Source organism: Kogia breviceps, chromosome 14, assembly GCF_026419965.1.
Source record: "Kogia breviceps isolate mKogBre1 chromosome 14, mKogBre1 haplotype 1, whole genome shotgun sequence".
Lineage (NCBI taxonomy): Eukaryota > Metazoa > Chordata > Mammalia > Artiodactyla > Physeteridae > Kogia > Kogia breviceps.
The window spans coordinates 37,493,892-37,519,256 of record NC_081323.1 but is presented as its reverse complement, the minus strand read 5'-3'; the positions used below and the strand labels follow the sequence as shown (position 1 = coordinate 37,519,256).

Below are 25,365 nucleotides of genomic sequence, written 5' to 3'. Positions count from 1 at the left end.
TTTTGCAGTGCAAGATTGAAAGTCAAGTGAGGGGAGAAAGGAGATTTTTCATGTTGCTATCTCATTTTCATTTACTACCTATGTAGTTTACCAAATAAGTTCTTAATAAAGCCAGCCATTGCTAGATGCTTTCATCTTGTTTTAAAAAGATACCAGGGAAAATAATTTTATAACCTACCTTTGAGTTCTTTTCATGTTTGCAGTCTTTCTGGTCCATTCTCCAATATGGAGAAGAATTTTGCCTCTATTCTCTGTGCACATCTTCCTACCCACCCCATTGCCCCCTTTATACAAGGGAAAAGATAAGGACGCAGAGAGAGTGGAGTTCATTGATTGTTATCTGAGCTAAATATTAACGTAGTTTAGAATAAGCAGCACCAATACATTTATTTTTCTTTGTTTTTTCTAACTGCCATGAGGCTGGAATCAGACTTGCTCCATCCAAAGCTCACAAGGGGTTCCCAAACATGTGGATTAAGATGTGCTCTTCTAAACAGGTCAAACCAAGGGTGTGGCGGCCCCTACGGTGGAGACAGAGTGAGTGTGTCTTGAAATTTGGCTTATTGTGATTGCTTTCTCCTTCTGTCTAGACATTAAGGGTTCTCATCACTTTATCACTAGTGGAATCTTTTAAGTCAGCAGCGGCCCTAATTATGCACCAATTAACCTTAATTAAAACAGTTCCTGTGTAACAGCACACCCAGAGTTCACTAAACAAACAGCTTGACAAACGCTGTCATTTAAACTCCTTTCCAAACATGTCAGTTTCTTAATTAGGAAATCAAGTTGTGAAGACTCTATATTCACAGACATTATTTGGGAAATTAGAGTAGAGAAGATGGGGGCCAGTTCCTCTTCATGGTCCTTAAATGCATTGGTTACACAGAACATGCTGCCTTGTATCGACCCATAGAGCAGCACCGTGAAGATCACCGCTTTCTGTATGCATTTGCTCCAGGTGGGCAATAAAATGATATCCAATTACTGAAGTTTCATTTTTCAAGGAAAGATTAGAAAATGAAAGGAGGCATTTCATGGAAATAATGAAAGAACTTAAGACTGATCCTTTTTGGACTTCCCTGGTGGTGCAGTGGTTAAGAATCCGCCTGCCAATGCAGGGGACATGGGTTCGAGCCCTAGTCCGGGAAGATCCCACATATCACGGCGCAACTAAGCCCATGTGCCACAACTACTGAGCCTGCGCTCTAGAGCCTGCGAGCCACAACTACTGAGCCTGCGTGCCACAACTACTGAAGCCCATGCACCTACATCCAGTGCTATGCAGCAAGAAGCTACCGCAGTGAGAGGGCTGTGCACCTCAATGAAGGTTAGCCCCCACTTGCCGCAACTAGAAAAAGCCCACGTGCAGCAATGAAGACCCAATGCAGCCAAATAAATAAATAAATATATTTAAAAAAAGATTGATCCTTATCCTATTTGTATTAATCTGGAAGACATACAGACACTATAAATTGAGTTAGAAAATGCTGACAAATTTGGACTTTTAAACTATATCTTTAACATCTTTATAATATTGGTTCTTATTTTTTTGTTCTTTTTAAATTTTTTAATTTAATTTATTTTTTAATACAACAGGTTCTTATTAGTCATCCATTTTTATACACATCAGTGTATATATGTCAATCCCAATCACCCAATTCATCACACCACCATCCCCACACCCCATGGCTTTCCCCCACTTGGTGTCCATACGTTTGTTCTCTACATCTGTGTCTCAACTTCTGCCCTGCAAACTGGTTCATCTGTACCATTTTTCTAGGTTCCACATACATGCGTTAATATACAATATTTGTTTTTCTTTTTCTGACTTACTTCACTCTGTATGACAGTCTCTAGATCCATCAACGTCTCAACAAATGACCCAATTTCATTCCTTTTTATGGCTGAGTAATATTCCATTGTATATATATACCACATCTTCTTTATCCATTCGTCTGTCGATGGGCATTTAGGTTGCTTCCATGACGTGGCTACTGTAAAGAGTGCTGCAATGAACATTGGGGTGCATGCATCTTTTTGAATTATGTTTTCTCCGGGTATACGCCCAGTGGTGGGATTGCTGGATCATACGATAATTCTATTTTTAGTTTTTTAAGGAACATCCATACTGTTCTCCATAGTGGCTGTATCAATTTATATTTCCACCAACAGTGCAAGAGGGTTCCCTTTTCTCCACACCCTCTCCAGCATTTGTTGCTTGTAGATTTTCTGATGATGCCCATTCTAACTGATGTGAGGTGATACCTCATTGTAGTTTTGATTTGCATTTCTCTAATAATTAGCGATGTTGAGCAGCTTTTCATGTGCTTCTTGGCCATCTCCGTACATCTTCTTTGGAGAAATGTCTATTTAGGTCTTCTGCCCATTTTTGGATTGGGTTGTTTGTTTCCTCAATATTGAGCTGCATGAGCTGTTTATATATTTTGTAGATTAATCCTTTGTCTGTTCATTCGTTTGCAATTTTCTCCCATTCTGAAGGGTGTCTTTTCATCTTGTTTATGGTTTCCTTTGCTGTGCAAAAGCTTTGAAGTTTCATTAGGTCCCATTTGTTTGCTTTTGTTTTTATTTCCGTTTCTCTAGAAGGTGGGTCAAAAAAGATCTTGCTGTGATTTATGTCAAAGACTGTTCTTCGTATGTTTTCCTCTCTGAGTTTTACAGTATCAGTTCTTAAATTTAGGTCTCTAATCCATTTTGAGTTTATTTTTGTGTATGGTGTTAGGGAGTGTTCTAATTTCATTCTTTTACATGTAGCTGTCCAGTTTTCCCAGCACCATTTATTGAAGAGACTGTCTTTTCTCCATTGTATATCCTTGCCTCCTTTGTCATAGATTAGTTGACCATAGGTGCTTGGGTTTATCTCTGGGCTTTCTATCTTGTTCCATTGATCTATATTTCTGTCTTTTGCCAGTACCATATTGTCTTGATTACTGTAGCTTTATAATATAGTATGAAGTCAGGGAGTCTGATTCCTCCCACTCTGTTTTTTTCCCTCAAGACTGCTTTGAGTATTCAGGGTCTTTTGTGTCTCCATACAAATTTTAAGATTTTTTGTTCCAGTTCTGTAAAAAATGCCATTGGTAATTTGAATGGGATTGCATTGAATCTGTAGATTGCTTTGGGTAGTATAGTCATTTTCACAATATTGATTCCTCCAATCCAAGAATATGGTATATCTCTCCATCTGTTGGTATCATCTTTAATTTCTTTCATCAGTGTCTTATAATTTTCTGCATACAGGTATTTTGTCTCCCTAGGTAAGTTTATTCCTAGGTATTTTATTCTTTTTTCTGCAGTGGTAAATAGGAGTGTTTCCTTAATTTCTCTTTCAGATTTTTCATCATTAGTGTATAGGAATGCCAGAGATTTCTGTGCATTAATTTTGTATCCTGCAACTTTACCAAATTCATTGATTAGCTCTAGTAGTTTTCTGGTGCCATTTTTAGGATTCTCTATGTATAGTATCATGTCATCTGCAAACAGTGAGAGTTTTACTTCTTCTTTTCCAATTTGTATTCCTTTTTCTTTTTCTTCTCTGACTGCCGTGGCTAAGACTTCCAAAACTATGTTGAATAATAGCGGTGAGAGTGGACGTCCTTGTCTTGTTCCTGATCTTAGATGAAATGCTTTCAGTTTTTCACCATTGAGAATGATGTTTGCTGTGGGTTTGTCGTATATGGCCTTTAATATGTTGAGGTAGGTTCCTTCTATGCCCACTTTCTGGAGAGTTTTTATCATAAATGGATGTTGAATTTTGTCAAAAGCTTTTTCTGCATCAATTGAGATGATCATATGGTTTTTATTCTTCAATTTGTTAATATGGTGTATCACATTGATTGATTTGCATATATTGAAGAATCCTTGCATCCCTGAGATAAATCCCACTTGATCATGGTGTATGATCCTTTTAATATGTTGTTGGATTCTGTTTGCTAGTATTTTGTTGAGGATTTTTGCATCTATATTCATCAGTGATATTGGTCTGTAATTTTCTTTTTTTGTAGTATCTTTGTCTGGTTTTGGTATCAGGGTGATGGTGGCCTCATAGAATGAGTTTGGGAGTATTCCTTCCTCCACAATGTTTTGGAAGAGTTTGAGAAGGCTGTGTTAGCTCTTCTCTAGCTGTTTGATAGAATTCACCTGCGAAGGCATCTGGTCCTGGACTTTTGTTTGTTGGAAGATTTTTAATCACAGCTTCAATTTCATTACTTGTGATTGGTCTGTTCATATTTTCTGTTTCTTCCTGGTTCAATCTTGGAAGGTTATACCTTTCTAAGAATTTGTCTGTTTCTTCCAGGTTGTCCATTTTATTGGCATAGAGTTGCTTGTAGTAGTCTTTTAGGATGATTTGTATTTCTGTGGTGTCTGTTGTAATTTCTCCTTTTTCATTTCTAATTTTACTGATTGAGTCCTCTCCCTCTTTCTCTTGATGAGTCTGGCTTATGGTTTATCAATGTTGTTTATCTTCTCAAAGAACCAGCTTTAGTTTTATTGATCTTTGCTATTGTTTTCTTTGTTTCTATTTCATTTATTTCTGCTCTGATCTTTATGATTTCTTTCCTTCTGCTATTGTTTGTTCTTCTTTCTCTAGTTCCTTTAGGTGTAAGGTTAGATTGTTTATTTGAGATTTTTCTTGTTTCTTGAGGTAAGCTTCTATAGCTATACACTTCCCTCTTAGAACTGCTTTTGCTGCATCCATAGGTTTTGGATTGTCGTGTTTTCACTGTCATTTGTCTCTGGTATTTTTTTATTTCCTCTTTGATTTCTTTAGTGATCTCTTGGTTATTTAGTAACGTATTGTTTAGCCTCCATGTGTTTGTGTTTTTTACATTTTTTTCCCTGTAATTCATTTTTAATCTCATAGTGTTGTGGTCAGAAAAGATGGTTGATATGATTTCAATTTTTAAAAATTTACTGAGGCTTGATTTGTGACCCAAGATGTGATCTATCCTGGAGAATGTTCCATGTGCACTTGAGAAGAAAGTGTAATCTGCTGTTTTGGGATGGAATGTCCTAGAAGCATCAATTAAATCTATCTGGTCTAGGTGTAAGTGAGGTGTTAAAGTCCCCAACTATGATTGTGTTATTGTCGATTTCCTGTTTTATAGCTGTTAGCAGTTGCCTTATGTATTGAGATGCTCCTATGTTGGGTGCATATACATTTATAATTGTTATATCTTATTCTTGGATTGATCCCTTGATCATTATGTAGTGTCCTTCCTTGTCTCTTGTAACATTCTGTATTTTAAAGTCTATTTTATCTGATATGAGTATTGCTACTCCAGCTTTCTTTTGATTTCCATTTGCATGGAATAACTTTTTCCATCCCCTCACTTTCAGTCTGTATGTGTCCCTAGGTCTGAAGTGGTTCTCTTGTAGACAGCATATAGATGGGTCTTCTTTTTGTATCCATTCAGCAAGCCTGTGTCTTTTGGTTGGAGCATTTAATCCATTCCCGTTTAAGGTAATTATTGATATGTATGTTCCTATTATCATTTTCTTCATTGTTGTGGGTTTGTTTTTGTAAGTCCTTTTCTTCTCTTGTGTTTCCCACTTAGAAAAGTTTCTTTAGCATTTGTTGTAGAGCTGGTTTGGTGGTGCTGAATTCTCTTAGCTTCTGCTTGTCTGTAAAGGTTTTGATTTCTCCATTGAATCTGAATGAAATCCTTGCTGGGCAATCTTGATTGTATGTTCTTCCCTTTCATCACTTTAAGTATGTCATGCCACTCCCTTCTGGCTTGTAGAGTTTATGCTGAGAAATCAGCTGTTAACCTTATGCTAGTTCCCTTGTTGTTTTTCCCTTGCTGCTTTCAATAATTTTTGTCTTTAATTTTTGCCAGTTTGATTACTATGTGTCTCGGTGTGTTTCTCCTTGGGTTTATCCTGTATGGGACTGGCTGCACTTGCTGGCCTTGGATGGCTATTTCCTTTCCCATGTTAGGGAATTTTTCGACTATAATCTCTCCAAATAGTTTCTTGGTCCTTTCTCTCTCTCTTCTCTTTCTGGGACGCCTATAATGCAAATGTTGTTGTGTTTAATGTTGTCCCAGAGGTCTCTTAGGCTGTCTTCATTTCTTTTCATTCTTTTTTCTTTCTTCTGTTCCACAGCATTGAATTCCACTATTCTGTCTTCCAGGTCACTTATCGGTTCTTCTGCCTCAGTTATTCTGCTATTGATTCCTTGTAGTGTAGTTTTCATTTCAGTTATTGTATTGTTCATCTCTGTTTGTTCTTTAATTCTTCTAGGTCTTTGTTAAACATTTCTTGCATCTTCTCGGTCTTTGCCTCCATTGTTTTTCCAAGGTCCTGGATCATCTTCACTATCAGTATTCTGTGTTACTTTTCTGGAAGGTTGCCTATCTCCACTTCATTTAGTTGTTTTTCTAGGGTTTTATCTTGTTCCTTCATGTGGTACATAGCCCTCTGCCTTTTCATCTTGTCTATCTTTCTGTGAATGTGGTTTCTGTTCCACAGGCTACAGGATTGTAGTTCTTCTTGCTTCTGCTGTCTGCCCTCTGGATCTTATTTTTTTAAGGACATATTTCTATTCAAGTCAAGACATGCTATGCAACAGATTTTTTATACTAAACTTGCACATTTCCTATTATGTATTTCGTGCTTTTGTTGCTTTTGTAAATGGAATCTTTCAACATATTTAATTTTATCTTAAAATATTTTAGTGTGAAATCTACATTACAAAAAAGTGCAGATTATGTGTATGTAGTGTTTTAAGAAAACTTATAATAGTTACCAGCTTAAGAAATAGAACATTAATAGTAGTTTTAAATCCTTGTGTTCCCCTCCCCAATTACACTCCCTTCCTCCCCCCACTCCAGAAATATCTTCTCCTAAATTTGTGCTAAAAATTTCCTTTATTATGTTTAGAGTTCCACCACCTATGTATAGTATAAACCTAAGCTGTGTGTAATTTTGCACATTTTTAGCAGTTATATAAGTGGAATCATACTATGATTTAATTTTTTCTATAACATGTTTATTTATTCAACTATAAGCATGTAATTCTCAACTTCATTTGTTTTCACTGTTGTAAGTTATCCTGTCATATGACTCTATTATAAAAAAAACACAGTGATCTACTCTAGTGATGTTTTTATGAAGAGGTTTTCTTTTTCTTTTTGTCTGATTTTGTCATGAATGGTAAAATTTTATCAAAATTTTTCTTAATCTATTACAATTATAAAGTTGTTATATTTTTCTGTTTTCAATGTCCTAATATGGAGAGTTATATGACATAATAATTTTAAATATGAGTAATAAGTCCAACTTGGTCATGATGTATTGATATGTATTGTGTTTTGTTTTACAGTGCTGAATGAATTTTCTTATTGATTTTGAGGGGGACTTTGAAGAAATCAAAGCCATGTCAATGACTGATTGAATTATAATTTCCATTTATCTTATTGTCCTACACTGATTTTGGTATCAAGATTTTATTAGCTTCAGGACATACATTTCAAAGTACCCTCTCTTTCCAGTCTCTGAAAGATTTTTCTTAAATTTAGAATGATCTAGTCTTTGGATATTTAGTATAATTTTTCTTTAAATGTAAGTAGGATGAGAGTAAGACAGCTGAAATTTTCTATTTTCTGGAATTATTCACATTCCTAGGAATTTTCCTCAATTTCACTAAATTTTCCAATACGTTGGTGCACATTTCTCCATAGTTATCTCTATTATCATTTTATTATCTACTCTACATATGCCCTTTATTCTTCATATATCCTGTTAGAGGCTTAGAGGTTGTTAGAGGATTATAAGGTGTTGTCTATAGTACATTTATTTTCTTTTTAAGAATTCCTGTGTTTTATTACTTACCTCCTATTTTTTTAGGTTTATAATGCTTTATTTTAGTTTAATTAGTTTTATTTTGTTGTTGTTGTTTTTGCTTTTTCTTAAGTTGAAATCTTTTTTTTTTTTTTTTAATATATATATATATTTTTTTGTGGTACACGGGCCTCCCACTGTTAGGGCCTCTCCCGTTGCGGGGCACAGGCTCCGGACGCACAGGCCCAGCGGCCATGGCTCACGGGCCCAGCCGCTCCGCGGCATGTGGGATCTTCCCGGACCGGGGCACGAACCCATGTCCTCTGCATCGGCAGGCAGACTCTCATCCACTGTGCCACCAGGGAAGCCCCTTAACTTGAAATCTTAGCTCATTAATTCTCAGTCTTCTCTCCTGGCATAGGCCTTTGAATATTGTTTGTCCTTTAAGAACTATAACTTGTGTCACACAAATTTTAATGAGTTTTATTATTATTTAATATTACTAATAAATTTTTAAGTAAAAATAAACTATTTCACTTCTTCTTTTGGTCAGTGTAAACACACGAACTCACAAAATGGGGATTATCCTGTGTTCTAGTGTTTTGTTGTTGTTGTTTTTTGTTTTTTTATGCTGTGCTTTACTTCTGTTTCAAGACTTTGCCTTCCATACACAAGTAATGATGAGTCTCAAGGCTCCCAATTCCCTAAAGACATCTCTGATTTGTCTTTTGGCCACACAAGCAAGATTTATCTTTTTTTTTCCTTATTCCTTTCTAGCTGAATGATTACTTGAACGCCAGTAGATACACTTCACAGCTACCAATAACTGTACTAAGAAAGTGCTGATCTTACCTTAACCATTCTATATCACTTTATTCTACTCTCAGTATGCTTTGATCTGAAAGTCTTTGGATTATGTCTCCACACAACAAGGAAAACATTTATTTTATTCCTGAACTTCTGATAAAATGTCGTGTCTTCTGGACCAAGTGGAAATGACCATTGCTTTGGGAAACAACAGAACTCCTCTTGCTTTGCTCTGTCTGCCTGACAGGGATTTAGATTTAACAGGCTTCATGAACATCAAAGGCAAGACGGAGATGAAGGAAAGTCTCCTAATGCCTTTTAAATCCGTTATCTTTCTTTTTCAAACCCGCAATGTGTAAGTATTCATTATATGCAACTGGCATTCAAATTTCTGCTGTTCAAGCAGAAAAATGTCTTTCATCAATTTTAAATTCTTTAAATATTTCTTAATCCTCTACATGTAGGTTAGAGTGAGCAGCTATTCAGAAGACTGAAATAATTCCTCCTGATACCTGGACTTAGGCAAACTATTTTGACCGCAGGTTACAAAAACACAATTGTACAAACATAAACATAAAAAGAGAAATTAATAGTAAGATACAGGGGTTTTGGTGGACTCTGTAACCTGTTAGGTCTGAGAAGGGTCTGTAACCCAAAGTTGGAAACTATCTATAGGATATTAAAACCCAAATATCATTCTAAATCCTAGTTATAAATTCTCAAGAGAAAGAAAACTCTATTGAGCCTTGCTTGGACAGATGCCCATTCATTGTCTAGTCCATCATGACCATAGGGTTAAGGACAGGATGAAAAGGAGTTTGGACATCATTGCTCTATGTGGGGGCCAACAATTCTTGGAGGGAAAACGGTAGCTATTCCATAAAGAGGAGAATTAATGCTGCATTAAACACTTGGGAATTTCTGCCAGAATTTTGAGGAAAATGAGTCAAAGCTAAAAACAGTTGGAGAGAATATAGTGTACTTTTATAATAGCAAATGGAGAGTAAAAATGTGAAAAATCAGTGTTTTTTTTTAAAAAAGAAGAAAGGAGAAAAAGTTGACATGTCAAACTATTCAAACACAATGACAAAATATCCTGAGATAAATGAAGATCTGACCCAGGAAACAGTAATTAAATATACGATTCTAACACATAGTGAAAATATTAAATGCAAAGAAACAATATATGGATACTAGAAGTACTCAACAGAAACAATATAAAGGCAAAAAAATATATGTAAACAAGAAAATTTGGCTGACCTTTGATTTCTTTTATGAAATCTAGATGCCAGAAACATTCTAAAGATTTTGAGTAGAAAATTTGGGACTCCCATAATTTCAAATAAACCAAGTTCTCTTCCATGTGTATAAACTAAAAAAAGATATTCTCCTCCCTTCCTGTTGGGGAAAAAGTGCTCCTTACCTGGCAACTCCTTTTTTGCTAATCATCCTTCAGAATCAGCTCCAAGGCCATTCCTTCCCTGGGCCCTCAAATCAAACCTTTTGCCATGATATTCTCTCTTTCACAGAATAAAAACCTTTCCTTTTATAACACATTTCAAAATTTGCATTTACATATTCAGCTGTGTTCATTATTAACTATCTATCTTCCACATCAGGTTATAAGACTCATGAGGGTAGGCCCAGTCTCTATTTTGTTCACCACTGTACACACAGTGCATAGCAGTGTTGGGTAGGACATAGTAAATGTGGAGGGAAGGGCAGGGAAGGAGAAGGTGGTTGTACACCTTACTTGAACTGGGAAGAGGGGAAGGCAACAGGGGGAAACAGGAAAAGAGGGAAAAAGTCAGGGAGAGTCTTAGCCCAGGCTTACTCTAACAACATGCCCAGAAACTAGGTGTCCTATAAACAACACATATTCATTTCTCACAGTTCTGGAGGTTGGAAATCCGAGATGAGGGTGCCAGTGGTGTCAGGTTCTGGTGACAATCCTCTTCTGGGTTGCAGGCTGAGACTTCTTCCTGTTATCCTCACATGCTGGAGAATAGAGCATTTGAAGCAAGCTCTCCAGTGACTCTCACAAAGGCACTAATCCCACTCAGGAGGGCCCCACCCCCACAAGCTCATCTAACCCTAATTACCTCCCAAAGGCCCTGCCTCCTAATACCATCACATCATGGGTAGAATTTCAACACATAAATTTTGCAGGGATGCAAACATTCAGTCCCTAAAAGGTAGACGGCTGGGCACAGGGTAAGAAGAGGGGTGTCAAAAGCTGCTAGAGAAGGCCTCATTCACATCTGAGTATGTGAGCTCAGTAGCTACATATGGCTGTGCAGAGTAGAGGGAGAGAAAGATGAAGGAGTCTGTGAAAACATGGAGAGAGAATGGATGAAAGAGGAGACAAAAATATCTTTTCCTAGTTCCCAGTGAAAATCCCTCTCTTTTAGATGAATTTTTATTAAATAAGTAGTAATTGGTTGTGTGTCCCAAAAAAGACAGGTTTCAGTTGATAACATCTCTCTAGGTAGGGTGTTCTCTTCAAAGAGTTGACAATGAAAGCTATTTTTTCTCTGAAAAAAAATTCTTCATATTGTCTGTTCCATTTAACTTCAGCCTTAGGAGGAAAACTGTAACCGGTAAACAGTAGCATCTGAAAGTAGTAAATTATCTTCAGCATCCTTTGTAATGGAGGAGTTTCCACTGTGCAAGTGACCAGTTCTGGGCTGTGCCTTTCAAGCCACAATTCCTCTGGCTATGAAGGATTCTATTGTTTGTTGAGGTCACAGGGTACTGTGTCTGTGCTTACAGGTGTCACAGAATATTGGCACAGGGTATTGTGCACACCAGGCAATTCAAATAGGGTTAAGCAAAGTCCCAAAGCACAAGTGGCATTCCACTACTAGGAAGTCTATGGGTGCCGTGCTGATGATCACTGATGGAAGTTCCAATATCTATAGTGAGAGACGAGCAACTATTATAGCTCTTCCACTTGGGAGACACAGCGTTAATACAAGATGGTGGCTTGAGTTAGCTCTCAGGGCTGGACACTAGCCAGGCATGGATCTCTCCTAGTGCTGATTCCAAGTATTTCCTGTGGTTCCCTTGGGAACTCTTACACCACACCTCCCATCCCAGGCAATGTTCCTCTAGCTTGGCTTTTCCTAAGTTTTTGTTCCTTCAGATCTTAAAAATCACCTCTCCCTTGCAGATTCCACCATATCGTGATAATAAATTTAGTGTTTACAATTCTCATGAAAGTTTTTAACATTTCAGTACATTTTTTTTTAATCCAAAAACATGATGTGTAGAATGTGAAACAAGGAAAAACAGAACAAGGAAAACAGGTATATGTCAGAAGTCACATTACTAATCAGTGAGTAAACAATGCTATATAATAGACTGATGTTATAAATTTTGTAGTTTAAATGTGTTATATGCATCTTATTTTTGTCATCTTAATTTATCCATTTTTGATAGAGTTTTGTTAAAATCTCCAATGTTACTGTGTTTGTTCATTTCTCCTGGTAATTCTGCAAGTTTTACTTTCATTAAGCTTAAAGGTTATGTTGTTGAGTGCCTACAAATTTATAATCAGCATAGATTCCTATTGGCTTTTTTTTCTTAATTATATGGTAGCTTTCTTTATCCTAATAATGTCTTAAATTTTATTTTGTCAGGTATTACTTTTCTTACACTCGTTTGTTTTTACTAATAATTTGTTTTGTTTTTCATACCTTTATTTTGAATCTTTCTACGTGGAATTGTTTTAGATTTTTTTTTTTTGTTTTATGGAAGCAGCCTATTTCAAATTCAATTTTACAAACTGATTTTTAATATGAAAGTCTAATCTATTTACATCTTCTGTGAGTCCAGTGGGGTTTATTTCTGTCACCTTATTTTTGGTTTGAGATAACCATGCTTTTCCTTTATTGCTGTTTTCTCTTCCTCTGCCTTCTGTTGGTTTGGCAAAGTGTTCTATTTTCCCTTTTTTATTTGCTTTACAATGAATTACTTTGCTTGTGTGTTTGTTTTAGGGCCCATCTGGGCCCTAATCTGAAGCTAGGTTCTATTACCAGCAGTCCCACTGGGGACGTGGCAGATCCAGGCTCAGATCAATGATCTAGTTTTCACAGCTCCTGGTCGTGCTGATGTGACTATGTCCCCACCTTTCTCAGGCTTCAGCGCGCTAGGAACCCTATTCTCAAGAAAAGACCTTCCTAAGTGGAGGTGTCCATCCAAGCATCATCATCTTCTGTGGAACTCTTCTGGTCCCCTTGACCTGGAAGTAACAAAAACCCCTTGTGACTACTGCTTATTTCACATTCAAAGTGCAACAAAGTCCTACCTCTGCTCTGCTCACCATTTCATTTTTCTATTCATTTCCTTGATTAGGGAAATGCTTGTCTTTTATTTGAGTCCAGCCATGTCTCTTTAAATACATATTTTTTCTCTCTTGCTGTATGACTTGAACAAAGATGCCATCTTGACCTAAAGACTCGCTATTCTCTTTCTAATTCTATGGTTATGGCCAAAACATCACCCCATCTCACTCAAGACATCCCTTCTGATTCTCAAAAGACTGTTTTGGAAGTCAGAAAGCTGAACATTGACTGTTTCTTCTTTTCTTTTTCTGTCTAATGATCTACTTATCCTCAAGGCAATGGAGATGCCTCTTACTGAGAAGATGAAAGGTCATGATAAAAATAAAATGATAAAAAGTGAAAGCTCAAAAATTACTACTTTGAGATGTTTTCTATATATGTACTTAATAAGGCATGTGCTTCAAAGCCTAGCTTAAGCCATTCGTGTGTGCATGGAATTAAACATAGACTGTTCTAGAAACAATTCAGCTGAGACTGAATTAGTGTGTCTTATTGACTTCCTCTAGCACTTTCTATTCCTGCTGGTGTGTCAGCTACAGGAACCTGAGAAAAATGAGGAGGAGAATGAAGCATTCTTTAGTCTCTGGGGAGTGAGGAGCAGCGAGGAAGAAGAGATGCTACAAGTGGTTTTATCCCCTGGGGACTTTGAACACAAGACCAATTCTTAGCTTTCATGGGTGTGGGTAAAGAGATAACACCTGAGTAGCAAGATAAGAAACCCTCAGATAGGGGAGGGGAGTAAAAGAGAGTGAGAACAAATGTCCCAACGTTTTGAAATACACACTTATGAACCGGTCACTGTGCTTACGTACAAGATCCATTCCCTCTCCATTCTCTTCTGGTGACCCTGTGCTCTTCCAGGGCATGCCGAGTGCTCAGGTGAACCAGATCCCATGTGGATTTTAATGCCTGTGAAACAAGACACACACAAGGTGGTACCCATGGCTGATGTGAACACATCAATAACAATCAGTGACTGTGGACTCAGCTTAAAAATTCTATCTCAGTATATATTTTTTAACGTCAGTACACTGGAAATAGGGATAACAAAAACTGAAGCAAAGCATGAACAGAATTTTACTTTTAAAAATCATCTTTGGTGGATAGTATGATGACCAATCTTTTTTTTTTTTTTTAATTTATTTAGTTGCGTTGGGTCTTAGTTGTGGCAGGCAAGGTCCTTAGTTGCATCAGTCTGTCTCCTTAGTTGCAGCTCAAGAGCTCCTTAGTGTGGCTCGCTGGCTCCTTAGTTGTACCATGCAAACTCTTAGTTATGGAATGCATGTGGGATCTAGTTTCCTGACCAGGGATTGAAACTCGGCCCCCTGCATTGAGAGTGCAGAGTCCCAATCACTGTGCCACCAAGGAAGTCCATGACCAGTTTTATGTAAGCTTGGCTAGGCTATACTCCCCAGTCATTCAAGCAAACACTAAAGGTGTTGCCATGATGGTATATTATAGATGTACTAACTTCTACAACCAGTATATTTTAAGTAAAGGCGTTTATATTCAATAATCTGAATGGGCCACCCCCAATCAGTTGAAAGGCCTTAAAAGCATAACTGATGTTTCCCTGAGGATGAAGAAATTCCGCCTGTGGACTGTAGCTTCAGCTTGTGCCCAGGAATTTCTGGACTTCTCTTCCTGATGGGCCACTCTATGAATTTTAGAGTTGCCTTGCCAGCCCTCATGATTGCAAAGGCTAATTCCTTAGGATAGATCTCTTGATATAGAAGTATGTGTGTTTGTGTGTATGTGTGTGTGCCTGTCTGTCTGTCTGTGTGTCCTACTGGATCTTTTTCTCTTGTGGAACCCTGACTGATACAGATTTTTATAGTAGAAGTGTTTTGAGAGGGATAGAATCTTAAGAACAAGGTTTCTAAATTGATTCTGAGTTTTCTGGAATAAACCATCTAGTTTGATTAGACTTAAAGGCACTAATGGGGGCTCCCCTGGTGGCGCAGTGGTTGAGAGTCTGCCTGCCGATGCAGGGGACACGGGTTCGTGCCCCAGTCCTGGAAGATCCCACATCCCGTGGAGTGGCTAGGCCCGTGAGCCATGGCCGCTGAGCCTGCGTGTCTGGAGCCTGTGCTCCGCAACGGGAGAGGCCACAACAGTGAGAGGCCCCCGTACTGCAAACAAACAAACAAACAAAAAAGACACTAATGAATATTTCTAGTGGTAAAGAGGGTACTGATAATCCACAGTATGATGTGGCAGTAGAGATAGGCAAAATATCACCATTGGATACTATCAAATACCTATAAAAGGTAGGGTTCTGGGCAGCCATGTGTTTGATATTGTACAACATTTTGGACAACCTAAGGAATATAATGGATTTGGCTAGTTGCTCCTACTTGCACTGGAGAAAGTAGGGAAAGGGCAAATGACTTGAAAGGTTCTACACCTTCCCTGAAAGAAACCTTCATCTCCTGTAGCTGCAGTGTTGAGATTTCTAAAAACCAAATCCACAGTCTCATCCTGAGAATGGCTGAATTATAATGCAGATTGAATTCTCAACCTTATGGATGTCCTCTGTTAAGGTGAGGCCATTGATTAAGAAGGAAAGGGATCCTGAAAATTAGAATCAGGACATATAGAAGATCCAGTGAACCTGGGTGCATTGAACTGCTAAATTCTGCTGAATCTTCTTTGGCACTAGAAGAGGCCATTTTACTTCTGTTTGAGGAGGTTCAACCTGCTTTGCCTGAAGAAGCCATAATGAGCTCGCCTGAGGTAGTTGCCTTGAAAGACACTCTTGATTCCTCTCAGGAACTATCCCCACCATTCATTTTTGCTTCTAGACCTATAATGAGACTCAATTTCCAACTGGCTCCAGAGAATGAGATGCAAAGTGTGACCTGCAATGAAGTACACTACACACCCAAAAAACAGCACGATTTTCCAATTTATACAGGCAGATATTTGGGTAATATGTGTCAGGATGGATATTAAGGATGTGGGATAACAGTGTAAGGAATATATAGTTTTATCAGACCTTATTTATTGATATGGGCCCACTAAGCAGAGTTTCTTCATTTAATGTTGCAGCTGAGGGGTTAGAAAATCTCTATCAGTTTGTTTGCTGGTTTGCTGAAACGTGGACCAAAAGGTAACTTATATTAACTGAGGTGGAAATGCCAGGACTCTTTTTATGCTGTAGAGGAAGGTATCCAAAGTCCTAGGGAAATTGAAATGTCAGAATGGATTCATCATTTAAGACTTACTCACCCACCCTGGAACCATCCTTTCACCAAATGTGAGAAATAGATTTGTGAGGGGAACCCCTCATCCTTGAAGAGCTCTGTCATTGCTCTTCTCTGCAGGTCAGAAATTACCTTGGGAGCTGCTGCCTGCCGCCCAGCTCTGATCCCTAAATGCAATGGGGATAATTAGATCCCAGGGTGGCAGGGTCCAAGTGTCACACAACTTAATTACCAAATCAAAGTGGGCATGGTTACCATAATGGACAGTGGAATCAAGGCAGTAACAAGAATAATCTGACTGTCTGATGCCTATGATGTTGGCTAATTGATCATGGTGTCCCTAAAAAAGAAATAGATAGGCAGTCTATTAAATTCTTACTTGATTTGTATAAGTGGAGGGTTCTAGGCGAAGTGAATAGAAATCTAATTTATATCACCAAAACAGAGATTCATGTCTCCTCAATCAATTCCCAGATTTGAGTCAATTTTAAGACTCTGAACCCCTTGAATAAAGAGGAGGGCCTGTCTCCTTGAGGAATGACTTCACGTCACTGCCAAAAATTTATACATTTTACTGCAACAGACACTTATGCCAGATATGATTTGCTTTTCCTGAACACAATAGTCCTGCCCAAACTGTGGATACACAGAATGCCTTATCCACTGTCACTGTATTCCACACAGTGTATCTTCCAGTCAGTCAAGGAACTCACTTCACAGCAAATGAAGTGCAGCCCTAGGCCCAGGATTGTGAAATCCCTCATGTTTCCCATTATACTGAAGCAGAGACTTCAAAGAACACTGGGATGGCCTTTTGATGATTCAGCGACAGTCCCAGTGAGATGGAAATACCTTGCAAAGCTGTGGTTAATATCTAAATCAGCATCCAATATATGGTGCTGATTTTCTCATAGCCAGGACTGACAGGTCCAGGAATCAAGAGATGGAAATGGGAGAGGTATCACTCACTGTTACCGCAAATGACCCAGTAGCAAAATCTTTGCCTTCTATCTCCATGACCTTATGCTATGATGGTCTAGAAGTCTTAGTTCCAAAGGAAGAAATTCTTCTACTAGGAAACATAAAAAGAATTCCATTGAAACAGAAGTTCAGACTGCCACCTGGCCACTTGGGGCTCCTCCTGCCTCTGAATCAACAGGCAAAGACAATATTACTCTACTGACTGGGGTGATTGATCTTGATTACCAAGTAGAAATTGGGTTGTAATTGGAAGTGAAAAGGAGAATAACTGGAATACAGGAGATCCCTTAGGTTTTCTCTTGGAGCTACCATGCCCTATGATTCAAGTCAATGGAAAACTACAACAATCCAATGAAGGTAGGACTGCTAACGGTCCAGACCCTTCAGGAATGCAGGAATGATGGCCTGAGTCACCACACCAGGCAAAGAATCATGACTAGCTGAGGTGCATGCTGAGTGTAGAGGGAATACGGAATGGAGTGTGGAAGAAGGTACTTTATATGTGGCTAAAACCATGTGGCCAATTGCAGAAATTAAGACGTTAACAGTTATAATATGCCTTTTTATTTTGTGATGCACATGTTTGTGTGTGTATGAAGAGCAAACATTTTTGTCTTTTCTCTCTTACCCCCTTATCTTATAAGATGTATTAATAATAGTTAACTTTGCACCATTGTATTTAATTTACAGGATACCAAGGAGAAGAGAGAACATCACCCAAGGACTTTGGATTCTCTTCTGGGGAAAGATTAGAGTACTTTCAGTTGTACACAGGATAGTTATTACATCATTTTAGATGGAAGTGTGTCTCTGTTATTGTCTTTATTTGGTTATTAAATATGGTTTAAGGAGATGTATATGGGCACCAAGTCCATAAGGGGTAGACTGTGATGTTTCATATGTCAAAACTTTGCTAGGCTCCAGCCCCTAGTTATTCAACCAAACAGTAATCTGTGTGCACCTGACTGTTACAGACAGGCAGAGAAAAAATAAAACCCAACCCCCCAACTTTTAATGTTCCCTTCTAAAAAGCATTCATCTTCCAAAATAAGGGTTATATATACTACTGATTAGTAATAGTTAGATGCTTTATATATAGTGTCTCATTTAATCCTCACCATGGCCTGTGAGAATGAATAATTGGAACACAGAGTGAATAACTAGTTTGAAATCTTTCAGCTAGTGAATTCAAGATCAGGATTTAAATTCAAATTGTCCGACTCCAAAACGTAACGTTTTCTACTGAGAGACATAGACACTACTATAACTACAAATTTCATAAACACTAAGAAACAGCATATGCTTCTTTGCAAACTGCTCGACCTTGAATTCCAGACTTCTTTTTCATGAACCCTTATCTTACTCACAGAGAATGGGAATTTTTTTGCGAACCAAGTGATATCCTTTAAAAGCCTTATAATTTTTTTAAAAAAACTTCTGTTTGTTTTGTATTTGAACACTTGCTGAAAGGAGACTGCCTAATTTAAACAGGGAGTCAAAGCCACAGCCCAGCCATCTTCCCATTCCTTGGTTGTGTACTTGGGCAAATCACTTAAATCTGCTGAGCCTCATGTTTATTCTTCAATAATTCAGAAATAATAATAATGAAGAGGTAATAATCCTTATCTAAAATTTTCACAAAACGGTTCTGAAGCCTCTTTGAGACACCATAAGCTAAGCTACTGTATACATTTAAGAATTGAATTCAATATTCATCTTTTCTACTGACTTAGACTGCTTGATAATAGTTCTATATCTTGCTCACTTTTGCACACGACCTTATGCAAAATAGTTGCACAATAAATACAGGTTGGATTAGGTGAATAGTAGGTACTAAATAAATAACAGGTGATAAACTCCATAAAGGCACTGGCTATGTGTGTTGTTTTCATTGCTGTATCTCCAGTATCCAGCATATAATAAAAATAAATGAACGATAATTAAAATAGCATATTGATCATTAGATCAATTTCTAGGGTCTTTCACTGATGGATGTTGGGAAAGAAACTCTTCAAGCCCATTCACAACTTCCCTTTCCTCACTGTCCCTTCTTTCAAGCTTCCATTATTTATGTTCATCCTTAAATGACCAAACTTCTTAAACATATAGCCTGAACTACAGCAATCATTTTTTTACTACCCCTTCTTCCCTATCTCCTCCTCCTGAAAATGTGCCCTAAAAGTCAGCAGTAGTCACTGGCAGATGCATTATGAAAGTGTGAGATCCCATTTGACTTTTTTTTTTTTTGCTCTATTTTCCCACCTCAAATCATTTAGATATTTAGATCAGTTTTCCTTCATCTAGGGGATGTGCTGATGACTTGCTAAGAAAAGAATAAACATTTGGAATTACTGTTGTGACAATCAAGTAACAAAAACCTATGAAATATTTGCAAAATGAGTGCATAAAAGCTTTTAATTTTTTAAGGCTCAATTATCTACCGTGCCAAATTAAGCTTTAGTGAGAAAAACTCAGAAAGGTCTAAAACATAGCAAATTTAAATTGCATCGTCAGACAGTTTGCTGGTAGCATTCTTGTAAGAAAGAGGAACTTAGATGTTTTTCCTCTAGTAGTTTACAGTCTCTGATTTCCCTTTGCTCTTTTCCAGTGCTTTCCACCTCGTGGGATGGCCTCTTGGTCAGCACGGGGATTGAGATAGAGCTACCTGGTGCATGGCAACCGTGTTATCTTCCCCAGAGCTCATCACTGCCAACCCACGTACTGTGGCCAAGATGAAGTTAGAACTCTAATGAACCCAACAGTATCCTTTGAAGGAAGGAAGGAAGGAAGGAGGGGGTGGGGTGGAGGGAGAAAAGCTGAAAGAGGAAATATTTAATTTCCATGAAGATGTTCATACAATATTTAATAGCAGAAGAGATTCTCACAAAATTCTAAAATACCAAGACATAAATTACACATCCTAATATTTAAGACTTATGCTTCCATGTTAAGCTAATAATTTTCAGGGTGAAGAAGCAGGAAATAATGGAAACTTCTATCAGGTCAATAAGGTGTTTTTTTTCCTTTCCTTCTCTTCTTGTTTAATATAAACAGCCCATGAGTCTTGGGATAGTTAAGTAAGACCCCCTCCCCCCCAGTAATTGCCGAAGGAGCCACAGAGCTCTCTCTGTCCAGAGCTCTTGGAAGAACATGTAGGGTTGAGAAGCGCTATCCCGGGCCTGGTGGCTCAGCTCCCAAGACGTGAGTTCTGACGGCACCGGCACCCGTGGGGCCGGAGAGAACCCAACGTGAGCCTGAGCAGATTAGCCTTCACTTTGGAGAAAATGCAGAAGATCCAGGAGAATTTTCACCAAACTCAGGCTCTAGATACGGGGTTCCCTTCTCCTGTGCTAGACCCCATGTGAAACTGCTGCGGTGGAACAAAAGAGATCTCCAAACTTACTCTTTTCAAAATCCATGTCTCTGATGGCTGGAGGAGCCAATGCTAGGAGCCGCATCTTCCACCTTAGACTGTAGGCGCTTGTCACTGGAAGTTACAATGCCTGCAGGACTGCTGTCCCCGTCACTCAAACACAAGAAAGAGGCTCAAGTTTCTGAACTTGAGTTTTCTCATCTATAAGAAGGTGAGTGGGAACAGACAGGTGAATTGTAAGAGCACTATAATGTGACAGCTCTATTTTTGACCAAAGACAAGCCTGCTGAGTTATTATTTTGCAGCACGTTCACTCCTGGGAGCCCAGTGGTTTGGGAGGGAGAGTAGGAATATGTGGGTATTCCTTTGTCTGAGTCCAGGGGGCAGCAGCGTCTCAGGTAAAGAGAGGCCAGTGAGGCTAAACGGCATATAGGAAATACTGCATCTTCCACCTCTTAAACCCTGAGGTGAGGAGACGTGTCCACCAAAATGAATTTTTTTAAAGAAACAAAATCTTCTGAAATCATGCGCTAGTTCTAAAGAAACTCTGGCTCCCAGGAGATCCTCAGAACATAAAACTCACTGGTGCAATGATAATATTTCTCCTGAAGGGTTCCCCTTCGATTTTCTTGGGTGGGTGTTTGGTGAGAGCAGAAACCTCTTTCTTGGCATCCTCTTTCTTGATGACAAGGACTTTTTATTTTTCCAAGATGTGCCTGGCAAGCCCCAAAGCCAGGGAAACAAGATTGGGAGGCCTGATGTTACACAATGCGTTACAAGCAAGACCCAAAGCTGTTCTGGTTTCCTGGTTCCTCCTGACCCAACACAATGTGTCATCAGCACTCAGGTGTTTCCCACCTAGTAGCAAATCTGCATCTTGACTCTATTTTTCCATTTTCATTAGTGGGAAGGAAGGAAGGTAACTCAGCAGCTGAAGACTCAGAGGATTCTAAAGGAATTGCCAACTTTTTTCCCCCCCGTGTGGCTTTAAGCCCAGTGCTTGCAGCAGAAGCCTTTGAAATCCTTGCAGCTTAGGAAGCTGAGGTTTCTGAAGGAATGAATATGCATGGCGCACGTAATCTACAATTTATTAGCCTGCTTCGCTGGTCATTATTGAGATTTGACTGTAATGTTCAGTGGCACTAACATCCTCTCCACATCTCCCTAATAACATTTACGGTCAGTAATAATATTAGCTCAGTCCTTGAGCTGTGCTCTGCGGAATGAATCTGCCCAGTCTTATCTTGTCTCGTTACTCTTAACAGGGCTCCCGGAGTCATATCACACTCCAGTGACACGCCATACAGAGCGACATCTTTTAAATGTTTTCTCTGACAGATTTCACTTGAGATGCTAGACTTTTCATTAGTGCAACGCACCAGGAAGTGACAGATTATAGAGGAAGCACTGATTCTCCAGGCGAGCACGGTAGCTGTAGGATGTCCCAACAGTACTGAGGGACTCAGAAGACATCCATGAGTATGTCCAGGAAAGGTTCTTTGAAGACGTTCCCTCAGTCCAGGTGGGCACTGTGGGTGCCCCTTCCAGATGCTCTCCTATGACTCTTAACAGTATTATGCACCCATTCCCCAGCTCTGCATGCTTTGCTAGTCATGGTTGTCTCCTGTCTCGGTGGGCAGCACAGCTGCGCAGACCTGACTCAAAAAGGAGCCCAAGCTGATGACTGACAGGTACAAAAGCCCAACCTCCTTGCCTTGAGTTGACATGTATGCTCCAGAGCCCCTTGCAGGACCCAGCTGTGGCTAGGGTTTCACTTGCAATCACACCCGTGCTTGGCTTCCTCCCTCTCCCTTTCCTGTTTCCCATTACTTACTGGCCTCTCTAGGGATCCCTTCCTTGATAAATCACTTTCACAGGAACATTTGGCTCAGAGTCAGCTTCTGGGAGAACCTGATCTCAGATGCATCAGGCAGGCCCCTGCCTCTCCAGCTGTGCACAAGCCTCGTGGCCATTCTGCTTCTGAATGTGTCCCTCTACAGCAAGAAAATCTCCTGGCAGCCCAATCGGTGTGTCCTCCCAAACCTCTCCGCCTCCACTCAAGTCCCAGGGCCTGCCAGCCTTCTGTCCAGAACGGCCTAAAGGAATCTGCATTTTTTGGATTGCTTACCAATGTCATTTATGTAAATACTTCCATTTTTCTCTTTGCACCAACCATTTCAAGTACATATTATATTAGTAGAACCATTTTATAGTTTTAGGAAACTGAAGTTCAGAAAGGTTATAAAAACCAAACAAATTCCCACACTCAAAAGATGTGAGGCCTTTAACCCAAGCCTTTAACTCCAAGTGCAGTGAATTTTTCACATCCTACAAAGGCCCCACTACAGCCAGGACACGATGTTCCCAACTGAGAGTATCAGCAATGTTGAGATGACCACATCATGACCGTGGTTATCCATATCCCCTCTGTTGACTAACATGAGTGACTGTTGTTCTTCACCAATGACAATGCTAGCTTCACTTTGGTCCTCCTGCCTTCTAGACAAAATTTACCCTAATTTCTTGGCAGTATCTAATCTAGAACCAGCCCCTGCTTCCTAAATTTCTCCTTACATTTATCATAAGCCCAAACTGTATCAAGAGCCTTCTCCCCAGCCCCGCTTACTGCAATGCTCCCAGGCTTTCTCTGAATTCTATTCTCCTTTGCTGCAGCTGCCTAACCAAACCTAACTTTGTTTACTTTAGGTATGTTCCTTATGGTATCATCATCCAGATTTCATCACCCATCAAGTTATTTTCCAAAATAATTTCTTGTGAATAATTATGCCGTTGACTAGCACGATGTTTCATGAAAGTTTATGCGTTATTAACTGCAAAATGCACATGTAACACTAAAAAGAAGAAAAGAGCTGCCAGGTAAATTATGACACCATGCCTTTACAATAGTCTTGTACAACATATGAATCAGTCACATCAGCTTCCTGTGGCTTTGTTTATTTTTTCACATATTCCAAGAGATGTGATAATTTCCCCGACTTTAGTTGCACTGGTTGGCATGGGATAGGTCACATTTTTTTCCTTGTACCTCAATAACAAATCTTCACTACTTTACTTGTGAAAATCTTCCTTTCTTTATTCACATAAAGCAATTGGTGTGGCTTTGCAAGAAAATGTGGAATTGCGTTCATTCTTCTAACATCAAATATTTGCTTCATTAATATATAATTTATACCCCAAAGCTCTAGTATGCATTTCTGCCTTCAGAATATTTCACTTCAAGATCGAGTTATTGAGGACAATTGAACAGAACACAGATAGTACCAACATGACACATAAAGTAAATGAATGGATGACCAAGTTTTTGTAGGCACATGCAATGTTGCTAGGGCCCAACTTTGACCTAACCCCCAGGGATTAGAAGAAGCAAGATGCATCATGATTCTGGCAATGTCAGAATGTGGAAAAGTATGCATCTTAGTATAGATGAAATATATGAAGGTAGCTGCAGTTAATTTTTATTTTGAATAGAATTTCCATCCTACTAATTTACAATTAAGTATAAAATAGAAAAAGACCATTTTTAAAAGGAGCAGAAGCAAATAAGAATGGTGTTAAACTTTCTCTCAACTAAAGGAAACATGTGAAGGCACATAGTTTTTCTTCTTTTAGAAAAGGAAAACATATTTACATTGATAGAGACTAAATATTCCTAGGACCTACACCTAAGTAGTGATGTTAGTAATATTGCCTTTCAATACATATTCAATTATGGTTTTGAAGAAAAATGATCAACTCCCAATAAATGATGTAATGAATGTAATGAATATTAATATACGAAAGGGAGATGTCTGGGTTAGATGGAAAAGGTTTTGCCTTGTAAGCAGTTGCCAGAAGTCAATTGCTTATAAAACATCCCAATCCTAGTGACCCACTCCGCCGCATTCAATACTGGGTGACCTACTCATTCCTTGTAAGAGGTCAACCCTTAGCATATATAGTAGGTACTATTGGTGCCTCACCCAAACCTCATTTTATGGCCTGTTTAACCCCTCTCCCGGCTGCTGTGAGTACTGGATGCTAATGGCTCAGAGCAGCCCTCTATTTTAATTGGCTTTCGACAACTGAAATCACTTCACCGGTATGTAGGTAGACTGAGAGGTAAGTAGGGAGGTTGGTCATTCCCCCATCCCCCGAAATGGTCAGCAGCCAATGTTTTCAGCCAAGGACAGTAGGGGGCAAGTACAAATCACTCTCCTTGCCTCAAGGTGGAAATTATTCTGTGGTGCAATTCATGCTCTAGAACTCCCCAGTCAATGAGGCTTAAAGCTAGAATCATATTCTTACTTGACCCTGCCTTAACTTGATGCCTTTATTCCCCTCACCCATGTCTCCATTGAGAGTCCCCCCCTCTCAATAAATTGCCTCCACAAGAATCCCCATCTCTAGCTCTAGACCCAACGGAACCTAAGGCAAAAGTAAACCCCATCCCAAGGGTCTCTGCATTTTCATATTGAACTTATTCCTTTCCCTCTCTCTCTCCCTCCCTCTCTCTCTCCATGTGCACTTAATTCTGCTCACAGAACCTAAATCAGGAAGAAAACCCTGGCTTCACCTTAGCTACACTAACTCTGCATCTGCTCTTACCCCGTCTCATAAAGAGGAAGAGAAACTTCAAGTTACAGTCTCCATCCATCCACCCTGGAGTAAGGAAATAAAGAGATGGAGACTTCTCAGGCACTGACTAGAGATCATTCCAGAGCTAATGGAGATATTCTTTTGGAAAAGTCAGTTTTGAAACACTAGGCTTTGCTGACATTCATCCACCCCTTTAGTAAGTTTCATCCTCATGTGTTGTTTTAGAAGGAGGCTCTTTTGAGTCCCGTCATCT

At 39.0% G+C, this 25,365-nt stretch overlaps 1 long non-coding RNA gene across 1 annotated transcript in view; it reads right to left on the bottom strand.

The window, feature by feature from the left end:
• Positions 1-8,564: 8,564 nt before the first annotated feature.
• Positions 8,565-25,365, bottom strand: part of LOC136792470 (uncharacterized) — a 45,539-nt gene continuing 28,738 nt past the window's right edge. The window contains exons 3-4 of the long non-coding RNA XR_010836300.1: positions 13,765-13,865; positions 8,565-12,853 (exon numbers count right to left, since the gene is read on the bottom strand). This is a non-coding gene — a long non-coding RNA (uncharacterized lncRNA). The remainder of the gene's footprint in view (positions 12,854-13,764; positions 13,866-25,365) is intronic.